The sequence below is a fragment of the Anser brachyrhynchus genome, assembly GCF_964034855.1.
Source record: "Anser brachyrhynchus genome assembly, chromosome: 1".
NCBI classification, from domain to species: Eukaryota; Metazoa; Chordata; class Aves; order Anseriformes; family Anatidae; genus Anser; species Anser brachyrhynchus.
Window position 1 is genome coordinate 72,393,155 of NC_137694.1, and position 19,296 is coordinate 72,412,450.

At 40.9% G+C, this 19,296-nt stretch overlaps 1 protein-coding gene across 2 annotated transcripts in view; it reads right to left on the reverse strand.

Moving 5' to 3' along the window:
• PPARA (peroxisome proliferator activated receptor alpha) overlaps nt 1–13,496 on the reverse strand; it is a 74,059-nt gene extending 60,563 nt beyond the window's left edge. Inside the window, exons 1-2 of one of the 2 annotated variants that reach the window (XM_080576605.1) lie at nt 13,330–13,496; nt 12,559–12,649 (exon numbers count right to left, since the gene is read on the reverse strand). The gene's annotated coding sequence lies outside the window, so the exon portion shown is untranslated. Of the gene's footprint in view, nt 1–12,558; nt 12,880–13,329 lie in introns of those variants that run through there. The other variant, XM_080576606.1, reaches the window with a different exon arrangement.
• Nucleotides 13,497–19,296: the final 5,800 nt, after the last annotated feature.

A 19,296-nucleotide genomic window follows, 5' to 3' on the forward strand; every position in this document is an offset into this window, starting at 1 on the left:
ATTTTTATGCTTGATCCACTTATATATTTTCTATTTAATAGAAAAACTTGTGTAACATTTTAAATTTAGAAGCCTCTAAGAAACAGATTTTGTTCTGTCTGCTGAGACTAGTTCAAAATCTCCTTCCTTATCTTCAAGGTACTTTGGCAGAAGCCCAAGATATCCAATGGCTTGTCCTACACAAGATGTCAAAGTGAATTAACAGAAAAGATGTGAATTTAAAGTGAATATAACTAGCGCACATATAATTCCTCTATGGACACTCATTTAGGAGTCAGCTGGCCATAATTAACTTAATTCACGCTCAGAATGAATTAAACTGAAATAAACTGATGGTTTATCAACATGGGAGAGACATTGTACAATAAGCTCAGTGTAAATTCACAATTCATCAGCTACTTTGCTTTGACTTCTCTTGTGGAAATACAGTATGCCCTCAAGGTGCCTTTGTATGAGGTAACTTAAATTTTTTTAGGAAAAAAATAAAATAAAATGGAAGCTATATATGAAAGTGTAGGCTGATTGATAGCAGGTGCAGAAGTGATTGTATTTCAGTGGTTCTTCATGTAGAAGGAAGGTTGTCATCTATCATCTGTTCAATTGAAGTCTCTCTACCATTTGGGGACCATAATGGCACTTTCTATACTGCAGGGTACAGTATGAACTAGAAAAAGCTATTTGAGGCGAAAGCATTTTTGGTGTTTCTATAGCAGGGGGTCAGGCAGCAGATGAAAACATGTACCTGGGGTACCATAAATTCATATCTTCGTTTAGGATTGTAGAGAGGACTTAACCATTTTTGAATGAAAACATACAAAAGCGGTTACACGCTTTAAATTTACACCATTAGCTAGCTTGGTTTAACTTTACTGAGCATTTTGGCATTAATTTTCCCCTAAATGATTTCCCACATTTCTTTATTCATTAGATTTAATGGCATTTTTTTCTGTTAGCATAAGCAAACCAATGCAATAAGGAATATGGAGAAATATTCCTACTTGCAGTACTCTATTTAAATTTAATCAACCTAGTCAGGGAGTCTCTGACAGTATTATCCAGTTATGAAAACATCCCTGGCCCTATTCATTCAGCCATTTCTGTTCATTTTTCCAGGCACAGCAAGTTTGCACTGTAGCATTCCTTGTCAGATTTGGAGCCCTTCCAATACCTGATGAGCATAGTAACAGTGCTCCCATTCATATATTACAGCCTGCCAGTTCTATCTAATTTTAGTTAAGTTGCTATTTATAGTTAGATTGCTGTGTTTTCTCTTGTGAAGGTCTTGCAACTGCTCTGCACAGAGGGAATATATTTTTGTTCTATTTGGCACTCAAAAAGTACACAGTTGTAAGTTACCTAAGTCCAAAATACTCTGCCATCCTCCCAAAGTAACAGTGATGCTCCATGTAATGATTTACACCAAAAAATTTACACAACCCTATAGTTGCCCATATTGAAGTTAGATAGTACAAAATCAAAGTTTTTGTTAATATTATTATATGCAAAAAGGTTTCAAGGTCCAAAGAACAGGGGACAGGAGTAAAAGGAGAATGAATGTATTGAGCATTTATGCTCTAGCATGAACTAATATTCCTGTGAAGATACATACATGCTTATGTACACACATATATATATGGGAAATTGAGAAACAAATGAGAGACAATCAACGTTTCAGTTTATTTTATCTTGCAGCAAAACATGTATGAAAAGTGAGCACTTTGCAACTATTTAATTTAGAAATATGATGTTTAAATCAGTCTAGTAGTCTATACTACTCTGAAGTAGTATAATGATCCTTGGGCAAACACAAGTTGGCCTCTTCTGGTGAAACACTTAATTACATTTTTTAGTAATTGTTAATTGGTTCACAGTTTTGTTGACCTGAGAGAAAAGTGGTTGAAAAATTAACTTTCATTTTGGAAGTTGAAATTTGGGTTCTTTTCATCTTGGAATTTCAAAATAAATTTGGGCTTTGGTAGGGGGAAGTTTGGGTCACAGAATTTCAGTCCAGATTGGAACGTTTAAGAGTCAGAATACCCAAAGCTAGTCGTTTTTAATCTTGTTTTGTCTCTCATATTGGCAATATATACCTCCTTTATTTCTAAGTAGTATTGTAGGGGTTATTTAGTGTTTTTCTGATATCCTATCTGTCTTACAGAGAATACATACTCTGATGATGCCTCATTCTTGCTCCAATAGTCATGAAAGCCTAAAAGCTGGAACAGATACAACCATGTGAGTCCTAAAAAGCCAGAACATAATCTTAGTACTCAACTACCTTAATTGTCTTTTGAGTCCTAGACAATACGTTTATCACAACAAGAAAAGGGCATTGGACGAACATGGATTTTGATTGAGCTGAAATTCATATTCGATCTGGCTGGAATTATTCTGATGTTGAGCTGAATTGGAATTTAGGAACTACAGAAAAGTAGTTGGAGAAAGAAATAGTGCCATAATTCTGCGGATAACATGATTCAGAGGACAAAGAATAATTTTTCCTCTATTAACTTGTAGCTGACTGCTCCACAGGAAGAAGTCCATATTCACCAATCCAGAGGTCACACAGCTACAGAGAACTGCCACGACTTCAACTTTTGGAGGCAGAAACTTTCTTTGGCTGTGTAGTTACATCAGTAAGACTGTGTTTCTTTTTCCCTCCCTCCCACCTCCTCCAGCTGAACACAGATGGTCCAGAAAAGCAACTAGTTTAGATGTTATTGCAGATATAAGCTGCAGTGCTGCCTAATGAGAATTACAGGTAGAACTGTAACAGAGCTTTAAAAGGGCCCTAGATTAACAAATATTTATATTAGTTTGAGTGTGATTTATGGCAGATGAAGATGTTCCTTGTGTGTTACTGGCAGGATAATATTGAGAAACCTTTGCAGATGCAGGTGTGTCTGTTTTATTTGAGGGGATGTAGAAAGAGGAGACACAGCAAAGAGAGGCAATGGCTTCGGCTGAGAGCCGGGAGCCTGGAGGACTTCAAGCTCTGGTGTCACTGCCAGACCCTAACATCTGCATGGTGGGTAAAGCGCGTTTATGTGCTTTTGGACAACCCGTGGTTGGCATCGTAGCTATGTCTCACTGAAGTCCTCAAAACATTACATGGGACTGTTCTGCCAGATGTCAACCGCACACCCCTTGCAGCCTGGCACAACAGCTGGGCCCTCACACCACAGCTGGACCATGGCTGAGGATCTTCCGGCAAACCCACCCGTCCTTTCAGCCCACGCACCAGGAAGCAGATGCCTGCTCTCAAGTCTGCTCCCAAGGCACACACGCTGCTTTTTCCCTTTCTACCTCCTTGCAACAGAAGACAGACCTTTTCTATAATCCAAGCAATATGTTTTTTTTAACAGGCTTATTTCCTAATGCTTTGATTTAAACACTTCTGGGAACCTACTCAAAGTATAGCTTTTGCCCCCCCCAAAACCAACAATTTACATTGAGAGACTCATTCTTACGTCACAGGCTGTCATGTCTCCCTTCTTGCACCACATCAAGCCATCTTGTTTGTTTGTCCTGCATTACTTAGTGGTGCCTATTAAGCAAATTAATTATACTCTTCTTCCTATTTGCATTACCCGACTTTACTTGAAAAAGCTAACACATTATTGCTGTTCATGCAACTTTTACTTTCTTTCACGTTTTCTTGGGACCCATGGAGTTATTATGCTATTTTTCATTGTTAGATTCAGGCCCAAGTGATTTCCCTTCATAAATGCTTCTAAATAAGCTAATCCATCACTGCCTGTTGCTCTGCATTGGATTTTGTGTTCATTGTGAGCAGCCACTGCAGCTGCTCCTGCTGCCATCCAGTGGCTCGGGATGGATTTTGCAAGCACATGAGCACGTCTCCATCTTTTTTCTCGGATATTATCTGGAATCTCATCCTCTATTCATCCCAGGCCCTTAGGTACTGATGAGCTTGATTACAGTAACTTTATAGAACAATTCTTAAATAATCGACCAGATCAAAATTGGTTGTATTTTTTTTCCTGTATTTGTGGCAGTTGCACTGCTGGCAAGATTTCTTTTGTGGTTTTTACCTGTGCACTGCAGTAAGACACTTTCAAGAAGCCCATTCTGTGAATTCCTAAAGATCACAGATACCATGCTTGTGGGAGCTACCCAGCCTCAAGCAGAAAAATTTATTGCCACTCTTGGCAATAAAAAGTATGGTACACACTGCTGGTACTAAACAAACGACCACAGAAGTTCATGACATGACAAAAAATAACTGTAATGCCTACAAGGTATTCAAGATCCTGCTCCTGCACAGAGCATTGCTAAAGATCACAACAGCAAGGTGGCTAGTTCAACAGACTAGACGCTGGACGTGTTGCTTGGAAATCTGGGATTTTTGTTCTCCCTGTGCAGCATTTCTCATTCCAGTCTGCACACGTATATTTGACCTAACAGGCACACTACATGCCGATCTGCAGCCCTTTCTTTGTGCTGAAGCCTCTCTTTCCCATCTTGTTCACTCTTTTTTCTCTTCCTGAAAGCACGTTGTCTTTTTAGACTAGGAGAACATCAGTTCTGTAATATTTTTCCCAACCAAACTCATTATGCATTTTTTTTATGAGCATCTAACTGAAGCTTTTAAGATTTCATGCTGCGTAATTCATATGTGAATAAACTCTTCCCTTGAAATGTTAAAATTAAACCAAGAAGCTACTGCTTACATCAAAGCCAATACAAATAGGCCTACACTGGGGACTGAAGTAAGCAGCTCTGCAACTCAGATCTTAGGGGGAAAGGAACAGAAAATTGAAACAGAAATATTCAGAAGTGCCAAAAGGGAAAGTAACTCTTCTTTCAAAGAGCAGCTTTATATTTAGGCAGTAACACTTGCTGCAAAAGAGTTGAGAAACTTTGTATAAAGGCACTATTGTACATGGAAAATATGTTAAATTCATATGAAGTGAAGAACGAAGATGTTAAGACATTCATATTTTGGGATTGCAAGACACAATAACTAAGTTTCAGTGCTTTTCTTTACAATTCATATTGCTTCTTTACTGATTTTTGTAGATAATATTCCCTAGAATTTCAGGCATCTCAGTTTCTGTCTTTGCTAGGAAGCTTCACGTGCATATCCCAGAATCTCAGGTAAGACTAGCAGATGACTCTCAAAACCAGTTTCCTAGTGTTGGAAGTTGAAGCCCTCATTTTATATTTCTGATGCCCTCGTAGGTGTCATACATCCACATCCTTGGTGTGACTGCTGATGACCTTGTTGGATTTTTCTCTAGCCTCTCTTCAGATCCACTTTATTTCAATGTGATGTATTAAGCCAGTATTTCATTTTCCATCCTTGCTGTCTTCATACACTCACTGACAATTTTGACAGCACTGGAACATTGTCTTTTTCAGCTTCTATGTTTCTTTTCTAGTCCTATTTGCCATTTCCCCCATATTTACTTCAATCTTCATTGGATATTTACACCTGCAAGTCAGTAACAGTGCTTCTAAAATTTCTTTTCCCTTGACTCTTTTTTTCTGTGACTCCCTCTTGCACACTAGGAACATAAAAGCTTTAACAGCTGTTGAATATTGAATTGCAGGAGATCCTTCTGGCTCTCACTTGGCTTGCAGAATCTCACACGCTTGAGAGTTCAAATACTGTTCTAGACAAACTTTTAGTTTCAAGACCATTTCAAACAGAGTTGTTTTAAGCTAATGTATACTCTGTTCATTAGATGGTGTCCTGTTGACTAAGAATAATTCATGTTTTGAAAAAATCAAAATGGATTGATCAGACTCATCTTCAGACTTCCTCCAGCATCAGATTTCTACCTCCTGACTGAAGTGACTTTTTCCACTACTAGTTCACCTTGCAGTCCTCCTAACAAATTATTTTTCCAACTTGATCATGTTGCATATATGCAATCTCATGTTTTTGTCACCTCTTGAGTCATTCCCTATGTTCTTGCTTCCTCCTCCTTTTATTTTCCATTTTCAGGATTCCCCCCTCCTTTAGGAGAAAATGGACAAACATCACTATATTGGCTTTCAGCCTTATCTTTGCCTGCAGTACTTCTAGCCCACTAAACATTTAATTTTAACATCCAGATGGCCAAATTTCAGGGTATTAACTACAAATACTAGTCCATTAGTGCATATCCAGACTTTATTCTGATTTTCAGTAACTACTGTAGTTAGTTAATGCAGACATAAAAATAAAGACCAGTGCAACTTTAATACATTGACTTTATTGTTCAATCAAAAAGTAAAAAATGTAAGAAGAGACAGGTAGAATTTTTCCCCAAAAATTTCATTAGTTTTTGTATTTTAAACATATTACTGTGCTTTGAATATTTGGATTGTATTATGATGCAGTTTGAATTCATTTTCCTCTGCTTTACCCTCCATGTCACTCTAACCATGGCAAGACAACTGCCATGACTAAGATGAAACAGGCAAAATAAATAAGATGAAAAAGACAAAATTTGGTTCAAGGCCTATGTTTTGATGAAGTAACTACTGTTCAGTGGTGTTTTTTATTGTTGTTTGTTTGTTTGTTTTGAGGTCTCACCTTTGTTCTAGTTTCTTGCAAAAGGCATGAGTTGAGCTGTGGTTCTGAACTTGTCTTTGTACACAAAGAACTTAATTCCGTGTTTCCAAGCTAAGTTTTAGATGTTTTAAGAACTGCATGGTGATCTCTTTTAATCTCTTTTTCCATAAATTCTTGGTTTTGCTATTCCATATGAAAGCAAATTTGAAGCACAGCTAAAGCAAAATTCTGTAACTGCAGGCTGTATCTTCTGTTGTTTTGATTTGTGTATCTTTACTGCTGAAGACAGAGCTTCAGTTAATGCATACAAATTTTAGTGGTTTTTTGTTGCTGCTGTTTTAATTTTTTAAAAGCCTCCCTTTAGTGCAAAATGTGGTAGACTCTTTCAGTCTAACAGTAGCTGATTGGGATATCCTTAACTCAGTAAGCTTCTGGAGGTCTCTTAAAACATCCATGAATGAGAGATCTATCTTTACTGATCCAGCCAGGTGCACATTGGCAACAAATGCATCACTGTATCTCCTCAAGAATGCAAGAAAAGTTTTGGCTATGAAGACTTCATGGTTCACTTTTATTTAGCAATGCAACAATAGATTGCATGCCAGCCAAAACACCATATGGATATAAATCTACAAAGACCACTATAAATAAAACAAGAGGAAGAGATTAATTTTTGTTCAAAGGTATAAGGCATTGTGGTTTGGTCCCCAGTATAAATGAACTCTAATTCTTTGAGAGCTAACTGTGTGTTTCATATTGTGTGAAAAGCTGTTTTGCCTCTGGAATATTGCTTTAATACACTTTATTCCAGAACTCCAGCGTCACGTATACTTTTAGATATTTTTAATTTCTGAGGAACAAATGCTGAGAAAGCAAAGCCAACTAAGCCTCATTTTATTCCCAAGTCCCATAACAGTTGTCATCCTCCACCTTTTCTGTGTTTGGAAAAATTAGCCTCAAAGTCGGTTCAAAGTCAGACAAACCCCCAGTGTCTGAGATGGAGTCAGGCACAAGCAGATCTCAGCTGCACATTCTGATAAAAAAGGTGTGCTAGAGCTCTTGCTGTGTTTGCATGTCATGAAATCCCTTGCTACTGTCCTTCTTAGCAGGACCAGCAGCAACATCAATAATGCTGGAAGTCTGCTTTGGAGCTTCAGTGTCAACTGCATAAGCACTAAGACTAGCGTTTAACTAAACGTGATTTGTCAAGAAAATGTCCTTTCTTTATTATGCTGCCTGTTAGTCTTGTCTCATCCAAAATATTTTTAACATGGACATTTTCACCCGAATTTGTCGGGGAGGGGGAAGGGGGGGGAGGGAGGGGGGAGGTCTGCAGTTGTTCAGTGAAACAGGAACTTTGTGTGTTTTGATGAAATGCCTCAAAATAGTGTTTCCACCAAATGAATAGATTTTATGTAAACTGAAGAATTATGCATGTTGTTTGTCAATCCACATGAACATACTAACAGATCAGCCAATGTATTTATAGCTCTACCCAGGATTTCTTAGACTATACCTGGAATTTAATGTCCAGTTTTGGCCCTTAGCTCAAGAGAGACATTGGAAAAATGGAGAAGGTCCAGCTGAGGGTCACCAAGACGATCAGAGGCTTGGAGAACTTGGGATAAAAAGAAAAGTTAAAGGAATTGGATTTGTTCAGTCTGGAGAAGAAAAGGCTCAGGATGGATCTAATCAGTGCCTTGCAATACCCACAGAAGGTAGTGGTAGAAAAGATGGAGATGCTCTCTTCAAAAGTATAGCGAGTGGCAGGATAAGAGGCTGTGGGCACAACTTGCTTTAGGGGAAACTCCTTCAATTTAAGAAAAAGAGTAATTCTTCAGCCTGAGAACAACTGAGCATCATAACAGGCTTCCCAGAGAGGTTGTGGGTCCTTTCTCACTGAAAATATTCAAGACTTCACTTGACAGTGCCCTGGATAACCTAATCTAAGTCCCTGTTTTCAACAGCAGTTTTTAACAGGTCCAGAGGTCCCACCTAACTCCGATTTCCCCATCAATCTGCAAAGCAGACATGGGATCTGCAGTGCCACATCCAGCAAACAACCAGAGCACAGGGGGAGGGGGAGAAGGGGTAAACTCAGGCCAAAGTGTGTGCAGAGCTAGGAAGGACTTAGGACACAAATCAACAAGGAACTGCATGTCATTAAACATTTATAGAACAGCTTGTCAAACATGGCTAATACGAGCAGAGCTTGTCTGGAGCTAAAGCATCAGTGAGACATTTCCTCAAAACTTCTAAGCTTACTTATAGCTAAAATATAATATATTAGTGCTATCATACCCATTAATTGCCAAATGTAGTTCCTCCTGAAAGTTCAGGTATGTCTGGCTATTTAGAGCATAGGAAAATGTTGCTGAGTCTCTGATTGGCTAATTTAAGCCATTTGGCTAATTTAAGCCAAATAACTCAACAGCTGATACACTAGGCATGTAAAACAATGGGAGATCAATGCACTTAGTTAACAGGATGTCTTTATGTAGTGTGCACAGAGAATAACTGGATAGTATTATCTGAGAGGCTTCTTAAGTGAAATTGAATTCTAAATCATCCACTGTCTCCAGGAAGAGACCTCTATATATTTCAGATGCAAGAGTGAGAGATTGCGTCAGCAGATTTATATATCATAGAATCATAGAATCATAGAATATCCTGAGTTGGAAGGGACCCATAAGGATCATCAAGTCCAACTCCTGGCACCGCACAGGTCTGCCCAAAAGTTTAGACCATGTGACTAAGTGCACAGTCCAATCTCTTCTTAAATTCAGACAGGCTTGGTTCAGTGACTACTTCCCTGGGGAGCCTGTTCCAGTGTGCAACCACCCTTTCGGTGAAGAACCTCTTCCTGATGTCTAGCCTAAACTTCCCCTGCCTCCGCTTAACACCGTTCCCACGGGTCCTGTCACTGGTGATAACGGAGGATAGGTCACCTGCCTCTCCACTCCCCCTCGCAAGGAAGTTGTAGACTGTGATGAGGCCCCCCCTCAGCCTCCTCTTCTCTAGGCTGAACAAGCCCAGTGACCTCAGCCGCTCCTCGTATGTCTTCCCCTCTAGGCCCTTCACCATCTTTGTCGCCCTCCTCTGGACACTCTCCAACAGTTTAATGCCCTTTTTGTACTGTGGTGCCCAGAACTGCACACAGTACTCGAGGTGAGGCCGCACCAGTGCAGAGTAGAGCAGGACAATCACTTCCCTCAACCGACTAGCGATGCCGTGCTTGATGCATCCCAGGATGCAGTTGGCCCTCCTGGCTGCCAGGGCACACTGCTGGCTCATATTCAACTTGCTGTCAACCACAACCCCCAGATCCCTCTCTGCGGGGCTGCTCTCCAGCGTCTCATTGCCCAGTCTGTACATATAGCCAGGGTTTCCCCATCCCAGGTGCAGGACCCAGCACTTGCTTTTGTTAAACTTCATGTGGTTGGTGTTTGCCCAGCTCTCCAATCTGTCCACATCTCTCTGCAAGGCCTTTCCACCCTCATCCGAGTCCACAACTCCTCCAAGTTTGGTGTCGTCGGCAAATTTGCTCAAAACACCTTCTAGTCCTACATCCAAATCATTTACAAAAGCATTGCAGAGGACTGGACCTAAAATGGAGCCTTGAGAGACCCCACTAGTGACCATCCGCCAGCCAGATGTGGCCCCATTTACCACAACCCTTTGAGCCCTGCCCATCAGCCAATTGCTTACCCATCGTATGATGTTTTTGTTTAGCTGTATGCTGGACATTTTGTCCAGTAGGATCCTATGGGAAACTGTGTCAAAAGCTTTGCTGAAGTCCAAAAAGATCACATCAGCTGCTTTCCCTTGATCAACTAGATGGGTGATCATCTTATAAAAAGAAATCGAATTCCTTATGCAGGACCTACCCCTCATGAACTCATGTTGGCTGGGACCAATGACTGCATTGTCCCCCAGGTGCGCTTCAATAACTTCAGGGATCATCCTCTCCATAATTTTACCAGGCACTGATGTGAGACTGACAGGCCTGTAATTGCTAGGGTCTTCTTTCTTACCCTTCTTGAAAAAATTGGCACCTTCTTGAAAATTGGCACAACATTTGCCAGCTTCCAGTCCAATGGGACCTCTCCAGATTCCCAAGATTGTTGAAAAATAATTGAGAGAGTACATATATACATATATATACACGCACATATATATAATATATGTCAGTTTGCTTTTAATTAAACTTTGTGCTCAGCTCTGGAGCCTGCAGCATTTATTGCAGCTGGGAAATTGTGGTTTACTACAGCCCCTGGTTGACATTAAGTACACTACAGAGACAGAAGAGTGTTTACAGGCCTCCATTATTGATTCATGGGTATTTTCTGCTTGTAGCTATGAAGTAGAAAACTAAAGCTATATTTAGGAGATGGGTTTTTGTTATTGTTGTTGTTTTCTTCCACATATAGAAGCCTGATCTAGAACTGCCACCAAAAGAAAAACGGTCATTTTCAAAGTTTAGAACTGACCAGTAATTTATTTCATTACTTCAGCAGCAGCATGGTCTATATTAGAATCTTTTGTTTCACAGGAAACAAAAGGCTGCATTCATTTGAAACTTTTATGTGATCAGCAACACCAGGAATAAAAGGTTCACACACTCCCCCTCATCCCCCACCACTCCCCTAGTCACTGATAATTAACAGGTATCTGTCAGTTGTCACAATGTATTTTGGCCATACTAAAAATCTTCAGGTTTTGTGTCTCTAAATTTACAGCAAGTTTTGGCATATAAGCAAAGAATATTATCCCTATACTACAGATAAAGACATCATGAGCCCCTTTCTATGGTGGTGCAGTATTTTGACCTTTCTTTATTGAAATATGCATAACAGGCCAGCAAGAAGTGCTACTGCAATACAGTTTAAGCTTTGACTTTGTACTTCCATTCTATTATAAAATCTAAGGTATGTATCCCACTGGAACAGCTATAATTGAGCACACAAATCACGTGCAAGGACAAGAGGCTCCTGACAGAAAGAACAGAATCAGAGGAACAGCCTCATGACTCTTGCATAAACTGAGCACCTTATTTTTTAAAGGTACTGAAGCTTAATGCAAAAGTAACTAACTTTCACCCCTCACAAAATCTACTATGAAGCTGAGATGGCTTTCAACTATAAGTCTACTTCCTGTCCAAAGAGGGAATGCCCCCACAGTTGCAGTAGCTTTGAGATTTATCTTCACCATGTTCATCTTTACAATCTTCTTTTCAAGCCAAGTCACTATTGCAAAACAAGCATGTCAAAGGGAAAAACCATCTAAACAAAAGCAAGTTCAATAGTGCTTCTTGAAGAAGCTCATTTGAGCTAGTGCTCCTACCATGAGAGACACCTTTGACAACTTTTAACTAAAGTGAAAAAGCCATTTCACAAAATCAGGCTCTGCCCCTCCAAGGATCTATCCCGAGCTGAGACAGGAGTGCTACACCTGCTGTGGTCATCCACATACTTCTCTCACTCATACTGTTCTTTGAGCTGCTGCTGTAGGCCTGCCAAGGTCACCATGGTACACTTAATAGAAAAGATCTCCACTGCTTAACCTCAACAGGCTAGGAAGAAGCATCTCTTTTTGATCATTTTGAACCTGGCATTCCCTAGGTCTCTTACCGCATAAGGCAGGACACTGTTGTTCCCTGCTTTCTCCACATCAATAATAATCAAAGACTAAGCCGAGTGAAACTCCACTTAGAAAATACATAGGATCTTCAGATGAGGTAAGTCATCATAACATTGAAAAAACAGGAGATAGCATGTTCAGATTGTGAGAGGTTTGGGCATATGTTATATTCGTAATATAGTATATTCACAATACACAATCAGTATATTCAATGCCTGCTGCAGTGTTAATATTTGCAAAATCTATTGTTCTTGACATCACGATACACAGCATATACTGTGAGGAAACAAGCATGAGAAAATTAAGTAATCATTTGGAAAACAGAAAGCTGGGGAACATAAGAATCCCAAGAGGGCACACATCTCCCCTTCCTGCAAAGTTACATCACTCACCATTCTTTCAGTGCCATTCTGGAGGAGACCATGCATCTCATGAGAAGACCTGAGCCACGACCTTCAAGGGCAAAGCCCAGGCTTCAATGCTCTGCACAAAGGGATAAAAAAAAATTACCAAAAAGAATTACCAAAAAGCATCCAAGGCCTGGCCTATTTTGACTTTCCTTGCGTTAGGAAGAGCTTGCAGCATGATGTATCTGAGACTTAGAGACTGTTGCTCTGGAAGCTTGGAAGAGCAGATGCCCATTTGGATTGCTGGGTCCCTTTCAAAAACCAAGTGCCATAGGATCCTTGCTATAGCCCTAGACTAAGCAGAAGGGAGACAAATTTCATTCCTCAGATAGAGAAATAATGATAATAAATCTTTGATCGAGAGGGAGCTGTCTTATTAACAGAGAATGATGCTGTAGCTGGATGGGATTATGACACAGGAGGAAAAAAGCTCCTGTTCCTGGCTTCTGTTCTGAGGCCAGGGCCTCATCAGTAGGTGTTGGCTCAGAGTCATTTGTTGGCTGTAATTACACCTTTCTTCCCGCTTTGCCAGCTGTTTCACTTTGCATCTTGACACAAAGTGTTCAGTGCAGGCTGTGGTCCTGCAGGTGACTCCATGCAGCTCTGCCCTTGTGCATGTGTCCTCATGTGTGTGCTGCTCAGACTCACATTATCCATCTATACATTAAGAACAGTGCCTGCCTTTTTTCTATATGTTACTGTTTTCGTATAATTTATGACTACATGTAAAAAATACTAAAAAAGAAAATCACTTACAGCTTTATTTTCCTTGTCACACCATCATATTGAGGAAATCAGGCATAGCTTTTGCTTCACTTCTCCGTGAAAGTCTATCACATTTTTTTTTTCCTTCAGCATCAAAAGCAGAGCTTTGCAGGACATGGTTAACCTAGCAAAACACAGATAGGTGACGCAGTACAAGATGACACTCGTACTGTGACATTCCTGCTTTCCTTGATGCTATGCATCTTTCTGGCACTCTGTGTGTAAATTGATTTAATTCACCAATGATATTTTGGGATTTCCTATGTGTGCTAAATCATAATAAAAGTCATCTGCTGATGGCAAAGCCTCTCAGCTCACCAGACTGCAGATTCCTCCCCATCTGTTGGCTAGGGCTGTCCAAGACAGCTGAAATCCACTTGAGATTGAAAAGGTGTGCGCAGTAAATAAAGGGAAATCCTGGAGCACCATAGAGCGTTCAGCTCCCACACTTTGACCTCCCTTGGTCCCTTCTATGCTTTGTTAAGATCATATTTCTTCATGCACTGCCTGGCTTAAAAGCCACCATAAATCTGTGGCGTGTAGCAAGAATAACAGAGAAGGCACCATGTAATACAAGGGGCTATAACTCCATCCAAGGCACTCAGGAGCAGTCATAAATCAGCAAAGCAAAGCTTCATCTGGAGAAGTGGGCTGGAGGCTGGGGTGAGAGCAATCTCCATCCTCCCCCTACCCTCTGCCCACCTGTGGTGGCCCCCGGCTGCTGGAGAGCGTCCACCTGCAGTGGCCTGGCCTTTCTGCTGCAAAGCAAGGAGCATCTCAGGGGAAAAAGAATAAAGGAAATCACAGTTAAATGGAGTTCAGGGAAAGGGGTGAATTACAAGTGTGATGGTGGAGGTAGAGTAGTGAAAGAACAGGTATGTGGGAGGGACATGGACAGGCAGATGCCTGGAAGAGTTGTAGGGATTACCTGTGACATACATGAGGCAAGAGAAAGGAGGCCAGGTAAAAAGGCCTAAAAGGGATTACAGGGCATTTCTTACCACTCTCAGTTTCCTGGTATTTCTCTTAAAAGTGGTGTTTTCCATGAAGTAATATCCTTTCAAAGTTGTTTGTCATCATGGTTGTGATTTTCAGTCATTTATGTTTTCTCTCTTTCTCCCTTTCTCTCTTTTGAGATGGGCTTTGCCATGTCCAGTTTGCTGACTGGAACTCATGTAAGCTTCAGTTGAAGTCACAGATGTACCTTGTTTGTTTAATTCTCCTCCAGCCTCAGCTATATGAAATCAACTACCTAAAATTAAATACTTTTATTATTTGAAAGAATATTTGTCATATAGGGTTATTCTTGAAAGGAAGAAACAAATTTAGAAAAATGTTCACATCTTCTAACTTAAAGTATTCATTCAATGTTTTTAATTTCTTTATAGGATTTTATTCTAAAAAAAAAAAAAAGAAAAAAAGAACTAATCAAATAGGCATGTGTAACATATAGGCAATAATTAGTCATATAAGCTATGACTTGATCATTAATTCTTTTCCTCACAAAGGGGAGTGGAGGGGCAGGCACCAACCTATTCTCTTTAGCGACCAGTGATAGGACTCAAGGGAATGGTGTCAAGCTGCAGCAGGGGAGGTTCAGGCTGAACATCAGTGTTGTGGTTTAACCCGGCTGGCAGCTGAACACCACACAGCCGTTCGCTCACCCTCCCCCCTCCCTCTCTGGGATGGGGGAGAGAAACGGGAAAGTGAAGCCGGTGAGTTGAGATAGAGACAGTTTATTAAGACAGGAATATAATAATAACAATAATAATAATAATAGTGATAATGATAATAGTATTAATAATAATAATGTGTAAGAAAACAAGTGATGCACAACGCAATTGCTCACCACCCGCTGACCGATGCCCAGCCTATCCCCGAGCAGCCGGCCCCCCACCCTGGCCAGCCACCCCTATATGTTGTTTAGCATGACGTCAGATGGTATGGAATACCCCTTTGGCCAGTTTGGGTCAGCTGTCCTGGGTCTGTCCCCTCCCAGCTCCTGCTGCACCCCCAGCCTGCTCGCTGGCAGGACAGAGCGAGAAGCCGAAAAGTCCTTGGCCTGGTGTAAACACTGCTCTGCAACAATTAAAACATCAGCATGTTATCAGCGCTCTTCTCATCCTAATCCAAAACATAGCACCCTACCAGCTACTATGAGGGAAAATTAACTCTGTCCTAACTGGAACCAGGACAATCAGGAAGAGGTTCTTCACTGAGAAGGTTGTCGTGCACTGGAGCAGGCTCCCCAGGGAAGCAGTCATGGCACCAAGCCTGTAGGAGTTCAAGTAGCGTTTGGACTGTGCACTTAGTCATATGGTCTGAATTCTTGGGTGGACCTGCGTGGAGCCAGGAGTTGGACTCGATGATCCTTAAGGGTCCCTTGCAACTCGGGATATTCTATGATTCTATGTTTACATTCACTCAGCATGGTGAAGCTTTGAAAAGACCCACCCAAGGCCAGGCAAGACCAGGGTGGCCATGGCCTAGGCATTGCCACCAGCAGCCAGATGGTGTTTGGGAAGGAGCTTTCTGCTTCTGGTCCTGCCCACTTGTGGGTATATTTACGGACTAAGCTGTAGGCAGCCTCATGAGCAGACTGCTGTAAAGGCTGATAATGCAAACTTCTGGGTGGCATCTTCCTCCTCCTTCTTCTTCCTCCCCTACAAAAAAAAATTGTAACCTCAACACAACTCCCCGTAATCTTCTCCCACATCAGTAACAGTGCAATGCCATGCTACCCTTCTCATCCTCTCCCTCAGTTGATCCCTCCCAAACTCATCAGGACAGCTAAATAGCAGAGGAAGGACCTCACGAGGTGAGTTAAATTAGAAATTGCAAGTAGTAAAAAACCAACACATTCTGCTTGTTTTTTTGTTTGTTTGTTTGTTTGTTTTCTTTTTCTTTTTTTTCTGTTTTCTTTCTTTAGTGATAGAAAGCACAGTCTGGGGTTAATCAGAACCAAAACCAAACAAAACAACCAACCAAAAAAGGTTTCTAGAGTTCTTCAGGCTTGGCCAACGGAGATAAAAGTGCATTAAATATTGTTGAAAAATTGCACCTCATTCTGTTACTAACTTTGGTGGAAAACTGCTGAATGAGACCTGCCACTGCTTAACATGAGTGCTGTACACAGTGGGCAACAGCAGGCTGAAGCAAACTCCAGCCCCTGCTCTCTTCAAGTACTCTGACGTGCTTACCTCTTGGCATTACCTGCACAAACTAAGTCATCATGTGCTTTGGCTCACATACAGTCAAACCGCTTCTTTTCTTCCCGCTGCAGATGTTCGGCACAGTTCAAGTAGCTGTACACAGGAACACATGATCATCAGTTGAGGGCATTTTCCTTCTGCAGCTATTGTAGCTTAATGTTAGCAACAACTGTTCCTTATTTTGTGTTCACTTATTTACCCAAAGTAATGTAGATGCAGCTCCCCCATTAGAAACTTGGAAATAGCTTGAATAACAGACACAGTACCATATTGTGGATAATACAATCTCCTTTTCTTTGCTTTAATATGGAAAGTCTTTTAAGTGTGGGAACTTTCTAAAGAAGATTATTCTCATTCTATTTTTGCTCATATTTTAATAAAATTTGGGAATGATCATTTCTTCTTATTACCTTTTCTGTCACTTGGTACAATGTGACAGAAATGAATGTCTAAGACTTAATATATTCAGAAGTTTTCTTTTTGCTATGACAGAAGATCTTAAAACTTAAACTTTGGAAAAAATACTGAACTGCAGAGGGGAATGAAGTGGAAACTAATTTGTCAATTCAAATTTCAAAACATTTCTGAGTTTTGATGAGAAGAGGAAATAAGAGTTTAATCTCTAAATTCTGGACCATTGACCATTAAATTTTACCTGTGGTAAATGGAAAAAAGAGAAAAAGAAAATATAACTGCAGGACATGTTGAAACTTGAGGGGAAAATGATTTTTTTTTTCATTCTACCTTGTATCATGTGCCTAACTGTAGTGGAGGTCACTGTGATGCGACAGTAAGCCAAACCTAAACAAAAATGGGACCTCTGGGATTCCCCACCCAATTTTCAAATAGTTGCTTCTGGAACACCATTTAGCAAGTTCACAGGGTAGCTTTTTAGCAGATGTAAAAGACAAAGTACCAAACTCGGGTGAAATGCAGAGAGGAGTGTGTGAATGCAGCCACATGGGAGTCATCTGCTCAGGAAGGACTGTGAAGGCTGATATGAGGTTGGAACCCCCCATGACCTGGGGTGCAGCAAATGGGGGTTTTCTCTTCACAGTTGCACAAGAAGTGAGATGTTTTCATCACCAAAAGCAAGTCGGTTGAAAAACCTGTCTGGCAGTGTGAAAAAAAAAAAAAAAAGACTAAGCTGCCTTTTTTTACAAAAGCTAAATGCCAGTTGCCTTCTGTGAGAGCAGGAATGATTTTATTTTCAGTTTAGATGTTTACATTGAGAATGTACAAAAGACACTTTTATTTGTGTCACTCCTAATTGCATCAAGTATTTCTCTCTTCCAAGTGTTAATTAAAAACATGCGCTAATATGCAAACTGCTGCACACTTTCAGTTGAGAGACCTTTTTAACACACTAATGCCTTTGTGTTATAAAATCTCACTTGGACTCCTCAAGGATGGAAATATTATTGTTTACATTTGAATATGCAAGCTGGACAGGGAAAATCTCTAGTAAGAGCCTCAGGCCCTGGCTGGAATACAAAAATAAGCCACATCAGGCAACTTGGTTAGAACTTGGTTGTCTCTTAACCTGGTTACTCACATGGTTTTGATTTGTGTTGGAGACTAGGCATGAACAGTATTCCACAACCAGACAAAAGTCTTATTACGATCAAATGCTGAGCATGACTGTTAATCATTATTGTTAATTATAAAACAATTAAAAATGCTAAAGTGACTTAGGAGCACAGATCTATTTGAAAATTAATGTACTTTTGGCCTAGTTTTTTTGATGCTGTTGTCCTGCTCTTTCAGCACTGCTGGCACAGATTTTTTTTGGTAAGATCTGGACATCCAAGTCACTGAGTACCATACCCTTGCAGACATCTTCAAATCTGCTATCCACTGTAGTGTTCTAATGGAAGTTACCTTCATGGATTAACTAGAGCCACACTTATCAGAGCCATGCCGGGGCAGCTTTAAAATACGTTATTAATCCTCCTGTCCTTCAAATTTTGTATGCTGCTCTTAGGACAGGCCTTAATTTTTATTTTTATTTTTTCCCACTGATTCCACTTGCTGCATCTGCACTGCAGCCACAAAGACTTCTGCAGCTCAGCTGCCCACAGCCCACATCTCTCTGAAAAGCACACGGTGTGGGCAGTATCTAGCCCAGCAGCTCTCCTTCCTTGGCATCGCCCCCTGTGAAACACCGGCACAGCATGGTGAGAACAAGGCAGGCAGGCACAACCAAGCACTCCAGCCTCACTGCGGGCAGCTGTACCCATGACCCTGGGCTGGAGGAGCTGGGCTGTGCTACAGCCCACACCTGGCCACTGCGGGTTCCAGCACTATAGAAGACAGTGGCATTTGGGTGCAATCAGGGTCTGTGGGCTGTGCTCAGAGGCCGTGCAAGCACATCCTGGGTGTTGCTGGCAGACACCCCTCTCTGCCAAGAAGAGGCATGCCTGCCTTGATGGCAGTGCAGTGGTACCAGAGGACTGGCTGACAGTTGTAAGCAGGCACGCTCCAGGAGCTTATGCATGTGGTAAATGGCCTTTTTCAGTGTTGTCTACTCCAACCCCAGCTGCACCTGTGTAAAATCAATGGCATCAGCAGGATTTATCATGGTGCACAGAAGTAGGTTGTCACCTCAAAGCTAACATCTTCATGAAGTTACCAAATCACAAGAGCAAAGTGTTTGGATGTTTTTCCTAGTATGTTTTTGTAAAGTTGGTTTCCAGTATTTTCACTTCAAAAACTTCCAAACACAATCAGTGAGTAGGCACAATTT